The sequence below is a fragment of the Chelmon rostratus genome, chromosome 1, assembly GCF_017976325.1.
Source record: "Chelmon rostratus isolate fCheRos1 chromosome 1, fCheRos1.pri, whole genome shotgun sequence".
Lineage (NCBI taxonomy): Eukaryota > Metazoa > Chordata > Actinopteri > Chaetodontiformes > Chaetodontidae > Chelmon > Chelmon rostratus.
The window spans coordinates 33,653,989-33,668,239 of NC_055658.1; the positions used below are offsets into that span (position 1 = coordinate 33,653,989).

General features: G+C 42.4%; 1 long non-coding RNA gene across 1 annotated transcript; it reads right to left on the reverse strand.

Moving 5' to 3' along the window:
* Positions 1 to 341: 341 nt before the first annotated feature.
* On the reverse strand, positions 342 to 788 carry LOC121610367. Its single transcript, XR_006007038.1, has 3 exons — positions 721 to 788; positions 457 to 614; positions 342 to 361 (listed from the first exon to the last, which is right to left on the reverse strand). It is a non-coding gene; the product is annotated as an uncharacterized LOC121610367 (long non-coding RNA).
* Between the last annotated feature and the right edge of the window lie 13,463 nt (positions 789 to 14,251).

Genomic DNA, 14,251 nt, shown 5'->3' on the forward strand with positions numbered 1-14,251 from the left:
GGATGACATTTTTGTCCTGAAAGACCTTCGACACAACTGCCATAAAGTCCTTCTTGGCAGCCCTCAGCACAGCCAAGCAGTCACGTGGTGTCAGCTGTTGTTGCTCAGTCAACATGCTATGCCTATGAGAAAATAGATAAAAGGTTATTAACAAATCCACATTGCTCACATATGTGTACTGAAATCCAGTTAGGTGGGTGAGAACAATTAAACTTACCTCTTTTGGGTGATCTCTTTGCTCACTTGCTTGGAGCAGCATTTCTGCAGAGACCCAATGAACTCAATGAAGTGCTTGCAGTCCTCAAAGAGTGGCCGATCCTCGTGCCTCAGGTTGGTGTTGATTGTATGGTACGACAGGAATCTGTCGGAGGAAGTACAAGTATTTAAGTATATGTATTTAAGCCCAATTATGTTTATTGTCTCCATAAGTGTTGACATTGCACCAAATGCACCAACCTTTTCAAGCTCTTGAGATAATTCTGCTGAGTTTGCTTTGTCAGCTTTGCCTCAGAGAGCTCACGGAGGTACTGCGAGATCTTTTCCCTGTTCCTGACGAACTCCAGGGATGGGGCCTGTGGGTCCGCGTAGTACAGGAAACGAGCAACGTTGTCAACCTGAAAAAAAGCATGTTAAATTACCTTCTGCTCACTGAATGTTTTTTTTTTACTCAGACAGTCAGAAGTTTTTAATAAACACAGAGTGTTTTATGGTAGTCCTCACCTCCTGTTTGTAATTTTCATTTTGGAGGTCTTTCTCCAGGTATGTGGCAAAGTCCTTCAGCAACGGATTGTCCATGGAGTGCTTCTCATAAAGGCCCTTCTCTGCCATAAGCTCCCTGGCACCCTTCTTCCACTGCACATCTGGGTTACTGCAACGCGGGAAAAGTGTTATAATTGTGAATTGTTGTTATATACTGAATATTTTTGATTCATGTGACTCACAATCAAAAACAAACATCGTCAGTGAAGTTGTAAAACTGAGATTCTCACCATTGAAAGGTCTCGCCACTGCTGACAGAGGCAGTCTGAGCCTCGCTCTCAGCCTCGCTCTCAGCCTCGCTCTCAGCCTTGCTCTCAGCGGCCACACTCTGGGGTGGCTGTGTGGTCGCTCCCACAACGTTGGCATTAGGCAGTGGTGGAGGGACACCAGTCACCACCATGTGCCGACGCTGCAGCTCCTCAATCAGCCTTTCATTAAAAAAAAACAAACACAATTTAGATAATCTTATTCAATACAGTTTAGAAAATGTAATTTGTAATGTAAGCTCTTCCACCAACCTGCTCAGTGGATCAGTATCATCTATAATTTGCCGAAGGCGAGCATGGCTGAACACTATGCCAGAAGACTCGATCTCATAGAGGTTCCTTTTTGCCTTCTCCACCACTGCTTTTATGGCTTCAGGTGTATCGGTCTTCATGCAGACCTTGCGCAGATGTTCGGAAAGGCATCTCTGGGGTCTCTTGCACACAGGACACAGCAGAGGGTGTCTGATGGGTTTGCTGCAAATAGAAAAAGACATTCTTCACTTAATTTAAAGCTTTACTCAGGGAGAAGTTTGGGAGCCATCAGAAAATATGCTTTAAATGTCAGCTTGGGTAAATGGGTATACTCTTACTACATTGAGCAACTACACTGTGAACTATAAAATTAATCTTGACTTACCGCTTGGGAGCCATTTCCAGGAATGAAAGAACTGTTGAGTAGAACAGGAAAAAAACAGGAGAAATCTTCAGTGAAGACATGACGCTGTTCCAGTCTCAGAGGACAGTAACAGGTACTTGGTGGCCTCACCTTATATGCCAATCTGAAAGTCCCGCCCACATTACCACCCACATCCCACATACCATGCATTTACATACATGTTGCTATTGAATGCTCAAAGTTTGAAAATAAAACTTAATTTATCAAAAGTTGAAATCACAGGTGACTTATTTAAGATAGTTCAGCTATATGCTATATTTTATAGGTTATATAGTTTTTTTTCTTCTACTCTATAAAACAAGAACCTGGGGGATTTTTTGCATTTTTCTTGGAAAAGTTTAACTGAAGCTGAGAAAATGCAGCACATATGAACAGTTTCACTAAAGCTGAGATTTTCAGCATATATGCTGACTGCTCTCCAAATAAGTAAACTGTTGCTGTCATCTCAACAGGATGTTTCTTCTGTATTACATTAACTAGCAAACATTTGTACATTGTTTCTGTTTCAGTGTTCCTGATCAAACATTTCCAGCACACAAATTGATGTGTGACTCCAGCATATCAGATCATGTCAGCCTGAAATATCAGCTGAAATGTACAGACCAGATGCTAAAACATTTTCAGCACACAGTGCTTCAATAGATTCAGTCTAATTTAGTAATTTTCCTAAACCAGGAAATAATCCGATTTCTCTACGCCCAATGTTTCACTAAAGCTGAGATTTTTAGCATATATGCTGACTGCTCTCCAAATAAGTAAACTGTTGCCGTCATCTCAACTTTAGTTCATGAAATACATTTTTAAGTCATTTTTGACTGTTTTTTTGTTTCAGTCAGAGTGAAGAAGAAGTTAAACCTTTTCCTTTTTCTTTTAGTACTATAGTTTAAAAGCTTTGTCAAAGGTTGAATTCACTTAAATTGAGATAGTTCAGCACATGATCTAATTCTGGTTTTCAACAAGGCTCTGAACTCACAGTTAAAACAGCTTTTTTCTTCTGGACAACAAAACCATTCCTGCATAATGATTGACATACATGGTCACCTGACAATAGCCCTTGATGGACTATACCTGCATCATGATTGACATACATGGTCACCTCACAATAGCCCTTGATGGACTATACCTGCATAATAAGTGACCTTGATGACTCTGAAAGTTTAAAACCTGAATAAGGCGAGGCACAATGGCAACTCAATGTGCTTTACATGAAACAGAAAAACATGTAATTTGGGAAACATTAAAACATAAATGTTTGATGCTCCTACAATGAACAGTTTCACTAAAGCTGAGATTTTCAGCATATATGCTGACTGCTGTCCAAAAAAGTAAACTGTTGCTGTCATCTCAACAGGATTTTTCTTCTGTATTACATTAACTAGTAAACATTTGTACATTGTATCTGTTTCAATGTTCCCAATAAAACATCATGAGATACATTTTTAAGTCATTTTTGACCATTTTTTATTTCACTCAGAGTGAAGAAAAAGTTAAACTTTTTCCTTTTTCTTTTAGTACTATAGTTTAAAAGCTTTGTCAAAGGTTGAATTCACTTAAATTGAGATAGTTCATCACATGATCTAATTCTGGTTTTCAACAAGGCTCTGAACTCACAGTCAAAACAGGTTTTTTCTTCTGGACAACAAAAACATTCCTGCATAATGATTGACATACATGGGCACCTGACAATTGCCCTTGATGGACTATACCTGCATCATGATTTACATACATGGTCACCTGACAATAGCCCTTGATGGACTATACCTGCATCATGATTGACATACATGGTCACCTGACAATAGCACTTGATGGACTATACGTGCATAATAAGTTACCTTGATGACTCTTGATGACTCTGAAAGTTTAAAACCTGAATAAGGCGAGGCACAATGGCAACTCAATGTGCTTTACATGAAACAGAAAAACATGTAATTTGAGAAACATTAAAACATAAAAGTTTGGTGCTCCTACAATGAACAGTTTCACTAAAGCTGAGATTTTCAGCATATATGCTGACTGCTCTCCAAATAAGTAAACTGTTGCTGTCATCTCAACAGGATATTTCTTCTGTATTGCATTAACTAGCTAACATTTGTACATTGTATCTGTTTCAGTGTTCCTGATAAAACATTTTCAGCACACAGTGCTTCATCACATTAAGTCTAACTTAGTTCATGAAATACATTTTTAAGTCATTCTTGTCCAGTTTTTGTTTCAGTCAGGGTGAAGAAGAGTAAGGTGGCGTGTGTGGAGGGGATGTTGATGGAGGTCCAGCAAAGGCTCATATCTGTGAATGCTGAAGCAGCCTGTGGAGGATGGAGGAAAATTGCATCTGTATTGGAGACACACTTCACAGCTGACATCAGAGGGACAGAGGTGTGAGAGAGTGGGGTGGGTGTGTGTGTGTGTGGGGGGGGGGGGTTACAACCTGTGTTTCATACAAGAACATACACAGAGAGACAGATAAAATTTAAGCACTTCCACTTTATTGGTTTCTGTACAGAGAATTTCTTATATATAGAAAGTGCACCAATACTAGACTGGACTCAACTAGAGTCCAACATCACCGTTTCAGAGGAGGCGACCCCAGTGACAAAAAGAAAATAAAGAGAGGGGGCTAAAATGTATTAACAGTTGTTCATGATTATTATGTAGTGTTGAGTCTGCAGATGAGGGTCCCAGTCATGCTACCCGTGGCGCTGCTCGGGATGCTGCCCACAAGCCTGCCTGTGCTACAAATGTGCAGATGGATGTACAAGCAGCATTTGACCGTCTGCTGGAAACTCCAGAGAGTCCAGTCCAGAGTGTACCCAGGCTAGGCTCATTACACAAAGGGCTCATTACACAAAGACAAAAAAGAAAAAAAAAAGCAGGACTTTGTGGTGAATAGGCAGGCTCTGGCCTCTCGCTGTCAGCTTTTGGTTGTTTTGACTTTTTTCTACTGATTTCTTTTTAGAAAAAATAAGAAAATTATCAGAGGTTGGCATCCTGGAAAGTAAAATATCAGAAAAAACCTCAAGTTACCAGCAGCGAGCCAAATAAGTAAAAAATAAACCCTGCTCCCAACTACGGTTCGGAGTGAGAGAGAAAGAGTGTTAAGAAGGTAACACTGGGGGCTCGTCCGGGATGCAAGTTTGCCCAAGAAGAGACAGAGAAAAAGAAAAGAGAGACGCAAACGCGCAGGAGATGGCGACACGTGTTACGTTGTTGCTAAGAGACACGGTAAGCTAACTAGCCCAAACGTTAGCACCAACCCGTTTATGACAGACAATAGAGACACTGTTGGAGTTGAGATGGATTCGGTTGATCCAACGGGCGGCGGATATGTCGGCGGCGGGGAGAGCCACAACCCATTCCAAAGTCTACCAACTGAAAACCGGGTCAGCGCCTGGATTTCTAAGCAGGGGTGGAAGAGCAACCTCCACCTGGCCTGCATTTTCAAGGCCTGTTTTCAGGTCCTGACCCAAGGACATTGTTAGACTGCAAAGCCATGCTTGTAAAACAAACTTGAATCGTTGTATTACTGTAAGATTAATCCATGAGGCCTGGATGTTTAAATCCAGTGCTGATTTGATTCAGAGCTGGCCAACCCTTTTCCCTCTTTCCTTGCTCCTTCCTCTCCCCCTGCTGTCTCCTCTCTTTCCTTGCTCCTTCCTCTCCCCCTGCCCCCCACTTTCCTTGCCCAAAGTTGCTCCAGTGTGGCTTTTATTTCACTGTTTTAATCATGAACAACCGTGAATACATTTTAGCCCCCTCTCTTTATTTTCTTTTAGTCATTGGGGTCGCCTCCTCTGAAACGGTGATGTTGGACTCTAGTTGAGTCCAGTCTAGTATTGGTGCACTTTCTATATATAAGAAATTCTCTGTACAGAAAACAATAAAGTGGAAGTGCTTAAACTTTATCTGTCTCTCTGTGTATGTTCTTGTATGAAACACAGGTTGTAACCCCCCCCCCCCCACACACACACACACACCCCACTCTCTCACACCTCTGTCCCTCTGATGCCAGCTGTGAAGTGTGTCTCCAATACAGATGCAATTTTCCTCCATCCTCCACAGGCTGCTTCAGCATTCACAGATATGAGCCTTTGCTGGACCTCCATCAACATCCCCTCCACACACGCCACCTTACTCTTCTTCACCCTGACTGAAACAAAAACTGGACAAGAATGACTTAAAAAATGTATTTCACGAACTAAGTTAGACTTACTTTAATGAAGCACTGTGTGCTGAAAATGTTTGATCAGGAACACTGAAACAGATACAATGTACAAATGTTAGCTAGTTAATGTAATACAGAAGAAATATCCTGTTGAGATGACAGCAACAGTTTACTTATTTGGAGAGCAGTCAGCATATATGCTTAAAATCTCAGCTTCAGTGAAACTGTTCATTGTAGGAGCACCAAACTTTTATGTTTTAATGTCTCTCAAATTACATGTTTTTCTGTTTCATGTAAAGCACATTGAGTTGCCATTGTGCCTCGCCTTATTCAGGTTTTAAACTTTCAGAGTCATCAAGAGTCATCAAGGTCACTTATTATGCAGGTATAGTCCATCAAGGGCTATTGTCAGGTGACCATGTATGCAAATCATGATGCAGGTATAGTCCATCAAGGGCTATTGTCAGGTGACCATGTATGTAAATCACTGTGCAGGAATGGTTTTGTTGTCCAGAAGAAAAAAGCTGTTTTGACTGTGAGTTCAGAGCCTTGTTGAAAACCAGAATTAGATCATGTGCTGAACTATCTCAATTTAAGTGAATTCAACCTTTGACAAAGCTTTTAAACTATAGTACTAAAAGAAAAAGGAAAAGGTTTAACTTTTTCTTCACTCTGACTGAAACAAAAAACAGTCAAAAATGACTTAAAAATGTATTTCATGAACTAAAGTTGAGATGACAGCAACAGTTTACTTATTTGGAGAGCAGTCAGCATAAATGCTAAAAATCTCAGCTTTAGTGAAACATTGGGCGTTGAGAAATCGGATTATTTCCTGGTTTAGGAAAATTACTAAATTAGACTGAATCTATTGAAGCACTGTGTGCTGAAAATGTTTTAGCATCTGGTCTGTACATTTCAGCTGATATTTCAGGCTGACATGATCTGATATGCTGGAGTCACACATCAATTTGTGTGCTGGAAATGTTTGATCAGGAACACTGAAACAGAAACAATGTACAAATGTTAGCTAGTTAATGTAATACAGAAGAAATATCCTGTTGAGATGACAGCAACAGTTTACTTATTTGGAGAGCAGTCAGCATATATGCTGAAAATCTCAACGTTAGTGAAACTGTTCATGCGGTAATGTTTCTCCGCCGTCACAGTGGAATGGGTGAGGTAGTCGGCCACCAGAGACTTCTCTGTGTCAGTCATTGTCTTTGTGGCCGTCTCGAAGACTCTGCGTGCCACTTGGCTGGTCACTGGCTTGAGTTTGTATCTAAAGTGAAAGTTTAAACCGATGTTAATATGACATCAATTAACACATCGCACCAGAGAGCTGAGACAGCTGTTTACAGAAGTACATTTTGGAGGGAAAATGAATCCTGATGGTTCGCTTACTTTGAGTGCAGCCGGTTCAGGTCATTGGAGGAATTATAGATCGGCTTCCCCGTGGTGGAGATGAAGAAATGTTCCTGTTCCTCATCATCACCTGAGTCGTCCCGCTTGCGCTTCCTAGGGAACTTGAGGAGTTGTGGCCGCACTCGAGTGTAGTACACATCAAACCACTGTTGGCAGAGGGAACATAGGAATAAAGATTCATTTCTGCTTTTGAACAGGTTCTGACAGATCCTCAGAGGAAATCTGATGAACTTACACGCTCCTCCTCCTGTGACAGGGCAAACGTGGCAGCTTGCTGTGCGGCCGTCTTGTGCTCTTTAACACCAATAATGACGTTGCCTGAACTGTCTCTCGTACGTGCCTCCCACTCGTCCACCTGCACAAAACAAGGACATCAGATTGATTAGTATGGGGAATGGCAAAAATGTCAGGTGAAATTTACTAACAATGCAGACAAAAAGAGCATAGGAATACTCACAGTCGTGTTCTCCACCGCGCCTGGTCGCTGGAGGTGCTTTAGGATGACCACTGCCTGGAGGTAGTACACCACAAGGCTGCACTCGGCCGTCTCCAGGATGACATTTTTGTCCTGAAAGACCTTCGACACAACTGCCATAAAGTCCTTCTTGGCAGCCCTCAGCACAGCCAAGCAGTCACGTGGTGTCAGCTGTTGTTGCTCAGTCAACATGCTATGCCAATGAGAAAATAGACAAAAGGTTATTAACAAATCACAACATTACATGCCACATTGCTCACATATGTGTACTGAAATCCAGTTAGGTGGGTGAGAACAATTAAACTTACCTCTTTTGGGTGATCTCTTTGCCCACTTGCTTGGAGCAGCATTTCTGCAGAGACCCAATGAACTCAATGAAGTGCTTGCAGTCCTCAAAGAGTGGCCGATCCTCGTGCCTCAGGTTGGTGTTGACTGTATGGTACGACAGGAATCTGTCGGAGGAAGTACAAGTATTTAAGTATATGTATTTAAGCCCAATTATGTTTATTGTCTCCATAAGTGTTGAGATTGTATGAAAAAAAGCACCAAATGCACGAACCTTTTCAAGCTCTTGAGATAATTCTGCTGAGTTTGCTTTGTCATATGTTTGTTCATATGTGCTGCATTTTCTCAGCTTCAGTTAAACTTTTCCAAGAAAAATGTAAAAAATCCTCCAGGTTCTTGTTTTATAAAGTAACAGAAAAAACTATATAACCTATGAAATATAGCATATAGCTGAACTATCTTAAATAAGTCACCTGTGATTTCAACTTTTGATAAATTAAGTTTTTTTTTCAAACTTTGAGTATTCAATAGCAACATGTATGTAAATGCATGGTATGTGGGTGGTAATGTGGGCGGGACTTTCAGATTGGCATATAAGGTGAGGCCACCAAGTACTTGTTACTGTCTTCTGAGACTGGAACAGCGTCATGTCTTCACTGAAGATTTCTCCTGTTTTTTTCCTGTTCTACTCAACAGTTCTTTCATTCCTGAAAATGGCTCCCAAGCGGTAAGTCAAGATTAATTTTATAGTTCACAGTGTAGTTGCTCAATGTAGTAAGAGTATACCCATTTACCCAAGCTGACATTTAAAGCATATTTTCTGATGGCTCCCAAACTTCTCCCTGAGTAAAGCTTTAAATTAAGTGAAGAATGTCTTTTTCTATTTGCAGCAAACCCATCAGACACCCTCTGCTGTGTCCTGTGTGCAAGAAACCCCAGAGATGCCTTTCCCAACATCTGCGTAAGGTCTGCATGAAGACCGATACACGTGAAGCCATAAAAGCAGTGGTGAAGAAGGAAAAAAGGAACGTCCATCAGCTTCTGTTTTCTGGCAGGGTGATCAGCCAAGCGCGCCTTCTGCAAATTATGGATGATACTGATCCACTGAGCAGGTTGGTGGAAGAGCTTTTCAGTCTTTTTCACACAAATGTATCTCATGAACTAAGTTTGACTCACTTGAAGCGGTGTGTGCTGAAAATGTTTGATCAGGAACACTGAAACAGATACAATGTACACATGTTAGCTAGTTAATGTAATACAGAAGAAATATCCTGTTTAGTTGACAGCAACAGTTTACTTATTTGGAGAGCAGTCAGCATATATGCTTAAAATCTCAGCTTTAGTGAAACTGTTCATTGTAGGAGCATCAAACATTTATGTTTTAATGTTTCTCAAATTACATGTTTTTCTGTTTCATGTAAAGCACATTGAGTTGCCATTGTGCCTCGCCTTATTCAGGTTTTAAACTTTCAGAGTCATCAAGAGTCATCAAGGTCACTTATTATGCAGGTATAGTCCATCAAGGGCTATTGTCAGGTGACCATGTATGTAAATCATTATGCAGGAATGTTTTTGTTGTCCAGAAGAAAAAAGCTGTTTTGACTGAAAGTTCAGAGCCTCGTTGAAAACCAGAATTGGATCATGTCATGAACTATCTCAATTTAAGTGAATTCAACCTTTGACAAAGCTTTTAAACTATAGTCCTAAAAGATAAAGGAAAAAAGTTTAACTTCTTCTTCACTCTGACTGAAACAAAAAATGGAAGAAATATCCTGTTGAGATGACAGCAACAGAACTTGAATAAGATTATCTAAATTGTGTTTGTTTTTTAAATGAAAGGATGATTGAGGAGCTGCAGCATTGGCACATAGTGGTGACTGGTGTCCCTCCACCACTGCCGAATGCCAACGTTGTGGGAGCGACCACACAGCCACCCCAGAGTGTGGCCGCTGAGAGCGAGGCTGAGAGCGGGACTGAGACTGCCTCTGTCAGCAGTGGCGAGACCTTTCAATGGTGAGAATCTCAGTTTCACAACTTCACTGACGATGTTTGTTTTTGATTGTGAGTCACATGAATCAAAAATATTCAGTATATAACAACAATTCACTATTCTAACACTTTTCCCGCGTTGCAGTAACCCAGATGTGCAGTGGAAGAAGGGGACCAGGAAGATCATGGCAGAGAAGGGCCTTTATGAGAAGCACTCCATGGACTATCCGTTGCTGAAGGACTTTGCCACATACCTGGAGAAAGACCTCCAAAATGAAAATTACAAACAGGAGGTGAGGACTACCATAAAACACTCTGTGTTTATTAAAAACTTCTGACTGTCTGAGTAAAAAAAAAACATTCAGTGAGCAGAAGGTAATTTAACATGCTTTTTTTCAGGTTGACAACGTTGCTCGTTTCCTATACTACGCGGACCCACAGGCCCCATCCCTGGAGTTCGTCAGGAACAGGGAAAAGATCTCGCAGTACCTCCGTGAGCTCTCTGAGGCAAAGCTGACAAAGCAAACTCAGCAGAATTATCTCAAGAGCTTGAAAAGGTTGGTGCATTTGGTGCTTTTTTTCATACAATCTCAACACTTATGGAGACAATAAACATATTTGGGCTTAAATACATATACTTAAATACTTGTACTTCCTCCGACAGATTCCTGTCGTACCATACAGTCAACACCAACCTGAGGCACGAGGATCGGCCACTCTTTGAGGACTGCAAGCACTTCATTGAGTTCATTGGGTCTCTGCAGAAATGCTGCCCCAAGCAAGACGGCAAAGAGATCACCCAAAAGAGGTAAGTTTAATTGTTCTCACCCACCTAACTGGATTTCAGTACACATATGTGAGCAATGTGGCATGTAATGTTGTGATTTGTTAATAACCTTTTGTCTATTTTCTCATTGGCATAGCATGTTGACTGAGCAACAACAGCTGACACCACATGACTGCTTGGCTGTGCTGAGGGCTGCCAAGAAGGACTTTATGGCAGTTGTGTCGAAGGTCTTTCAGGACAAAAATGTAATCCTGGAGACGGCCGAGTGCAGCCTTGTGGTGTACTACCTCCAGGCAGTGGTCATCCTAAAGCACCTCCAGCGACCAGGCGTGGTGGAGCACATGACTGTGAGTATTCCTATGCTCTTTTTGTCTGCATTGTTAGTAAATTTCACCTGACATTTTTGCCATTCCCCATACTAATCAATCTGATGTCCTTGTTTTGTGCAGGTGGACGAGTGGGAGGCACGTACGAGAGACAGTTCAGGCAACGTCATTATTGGTGTTCAAGAGCACAAGACGGCCGCACAGCAAGCTGCCACGTTTGCCCTGTCACAGGAGGAGGAGCGTGTAAGTTCATCAGATTTCCTCTGAGGATCTGTCAGAACCTGTTCAAAAGCAGAAATGAATCTTTATTCCTATGTTCCCTCTGCCAACAGTGGTTTGATGTGTACTACACACGAGTGCGGCCACAACTCCTCAAGTTCCCTAGGAAGCGCAAGCGGGACGACTCAGGTGATGATGAGGAACAGGAACATTTCTTCATCTCCACCACGGGGAAGCCGATCTATAATTCCTCCAATGACCTGAACCTGCACTCAAAGTAAGCGAACCATCAGGATTCATTTTCCCTCCAAAATGTACTTCTGTAAACAGCTGTCTCAGCTCTCTGGTGCGATGTGTTAATTGATGTCATGTTAACATCGGTTTAAACTTTCACTTTAGATACAAACTCAAGCCAGTGACCAGCCAAGTGGCACGCAGAGTCTTCGAGACGGCCACAAAGACAATGACTGACACAGAGAAGTCTCTGGTGGCCGACTACCTCACCCATTCCACTGCGACGGCGGAGAAACATTACCGCATGAAGCAGCCGGAGACCATAGTGATGGCCAATCAACTGCTGGCTAGGCTTGCTGGTGACTCAAGGTAAGGATGTCTTACATTTGTCAACAATTAATACCATCAACAATTTGTATACATCATCAAACCCCCTGTCATTTATATGCAGGCACACTGAACACGTATCTAATACTCCTCTTCTCCTTCTTCTCTTATGTAGTGTTGAGTCTGCAGATGAGGGTCCCAGTCATGCAACCCGTGGCGCTGCTCGCGATGCTGCCCACAAGCCTGCCTGTGCTACAAATGTGCAGATGGATGTACAAGCAGCATTTGACCGTCTGCTGGAAACGCACCCGGTGACTCTGGACGGGGACGTGCCAAACAAGACAGAGCGCACGAAGGTGTCACAAGACTTTCAGCGGCAGTTGTACGAGCGTTGGCTGAAGGCACAGATGAAACTGTGCGTGCAGCATGTTCTCTGTGAGTATTTCCTCAATGTTTAATGAAACATTTTCACTTATCAATGCTATGTACATGATTCAAAGTTGTCGATTATATTTCTCTTAAGGAAGGAAACCTTTTAATGTTTTCTCCACAGCATACTTCTGCCGACGTCTCCCAACTGAGAACCGGGTCAGCACCTGGATTTCTAAGCAGGGATGGAAGAGCAACCTCCCCACCTCTGCCAGAATCATCAAGGGGTGGAAGCCCTCAGGATCAGTGGACATGGCCATGGATTCCAGACACATCCAGATAATGACAAGTTCTCAGAAGTGGAGAGGACTACGGGTGACTGAGATAGAGGGGAAAGGCAAGGGTGTCGTTGCCACTCGCAGATTTCAGACCGGTGAGGTGGTCTGTGATTACAATGGGAGGGTGCTCACAGCCAAAGAGGGCCACACCATACACCAGAACACCAGTGAGGAGGAGACTGGATATATGTTTTTCTACACCAATCAAGAAGGACAGCCCATGTGCATCGATGCACATTCTGCTTTCTGTGAGTGCCACCCCGAAATGCAGACTGTTGGAAGGTTCATCAATCATTCGCAGAAAAAAGCCAATCTCAAGCCCAGGTTTTATGCAGGGGACGACAAAGAAGTCATTCTTTTCCTCGCCACCAGGGACATTGAGGTGAATGAGGAACTCCTTTTTCACTACGGCGTGGGCAAAAAGTCCTTTCGGGGAGAGGGCTTGGACCTTTCTTGGCTCTCTTAGACTTGGAATCTCCAATCACACAGAACACTGAGGTGTACTTCGGCCGAAGTCTACCAACTGAAAACCGGGTCAGCGCCTGGATTTCTAAGCAGGGGTGGAAGAGCAACCTCCACCTGGCCTGCATTTTCAAGGCCTGCTTTCAGGTCCTGACCCAAGGACATTGTTAGACTGCAAAGCCATGCTTGTAAAAAAAACTTGAATCGCTGTATTACTGTAAGATTAATCCATGAGGCCTGGATGTTGAATCCAGCGCCGATTTGATTCAGAGCTGGCCAACCCCTTTCCCTCTTTCCTTGCTCCTTCCTCTCCCCCTGCACCCAACCCGGCCCGTCGGTCTACCAGCAACTTTGGGCCAAAGCGTTGCTCCAGTGTGGCTTTTATTTCACTGTTTTAATCATGAACAACTGTTAATACATTTTAGCCCCCTCTCTTTATTTTCTTTTTGTCATTGGGGTCGCCTCCTCTGAAACGGTGATGTTGGACTCTAGTTGAGTCCAGTCTAGTATTGGTGCACTTTCTATATATTAACCCCCCCCCCCACACACACACACACACACACACACCCACCCCACTCTCTCACACCTCTGTCCCTCTGATGTCAGCTGTGAAGTGTGTCTCCAATACAGATGCAATTTTCCTCCATCCTCCACAGGCTGCTTCAGCATTCACAGATATGAGCCTTTGCTGGACCTCCATCAACATCCCCTCCACACACCCCACCTTACTCTTCTTCACCCTGACTGAAACAAAAACTGGACAAGAATGACTTAAAAAATGTATTTCACGAACTAAGTTGGACTTACTTTAATGAAGCACTGTGTGCTGAAAATGTTTTATCTGCTCTATTGCTAAAAATAAACAATTATTTTAGTATTGATTTCCTGTTATTTGTTTTATGTTCCTGTGTTGTTTTAACGATGAATGACAAAAAAATGTATTTCATGAACTAAATTAGACTTAATCTAATGAAGCACTTAGCTAGTTAATGTAATACAGAAGAAATATCCTGTTGAGATGACAGCAACAGTTTACTTATTTGGAGAGCAGTCAGCATATATGCTGAAAATCTCAGCTTTAGTGAAACTGTTCTCCAGAGTGTGGCCACAAGCTAATGTTTCAGTGGAAAGAAGTAGAATAATCTGCCAGTGAAGGAA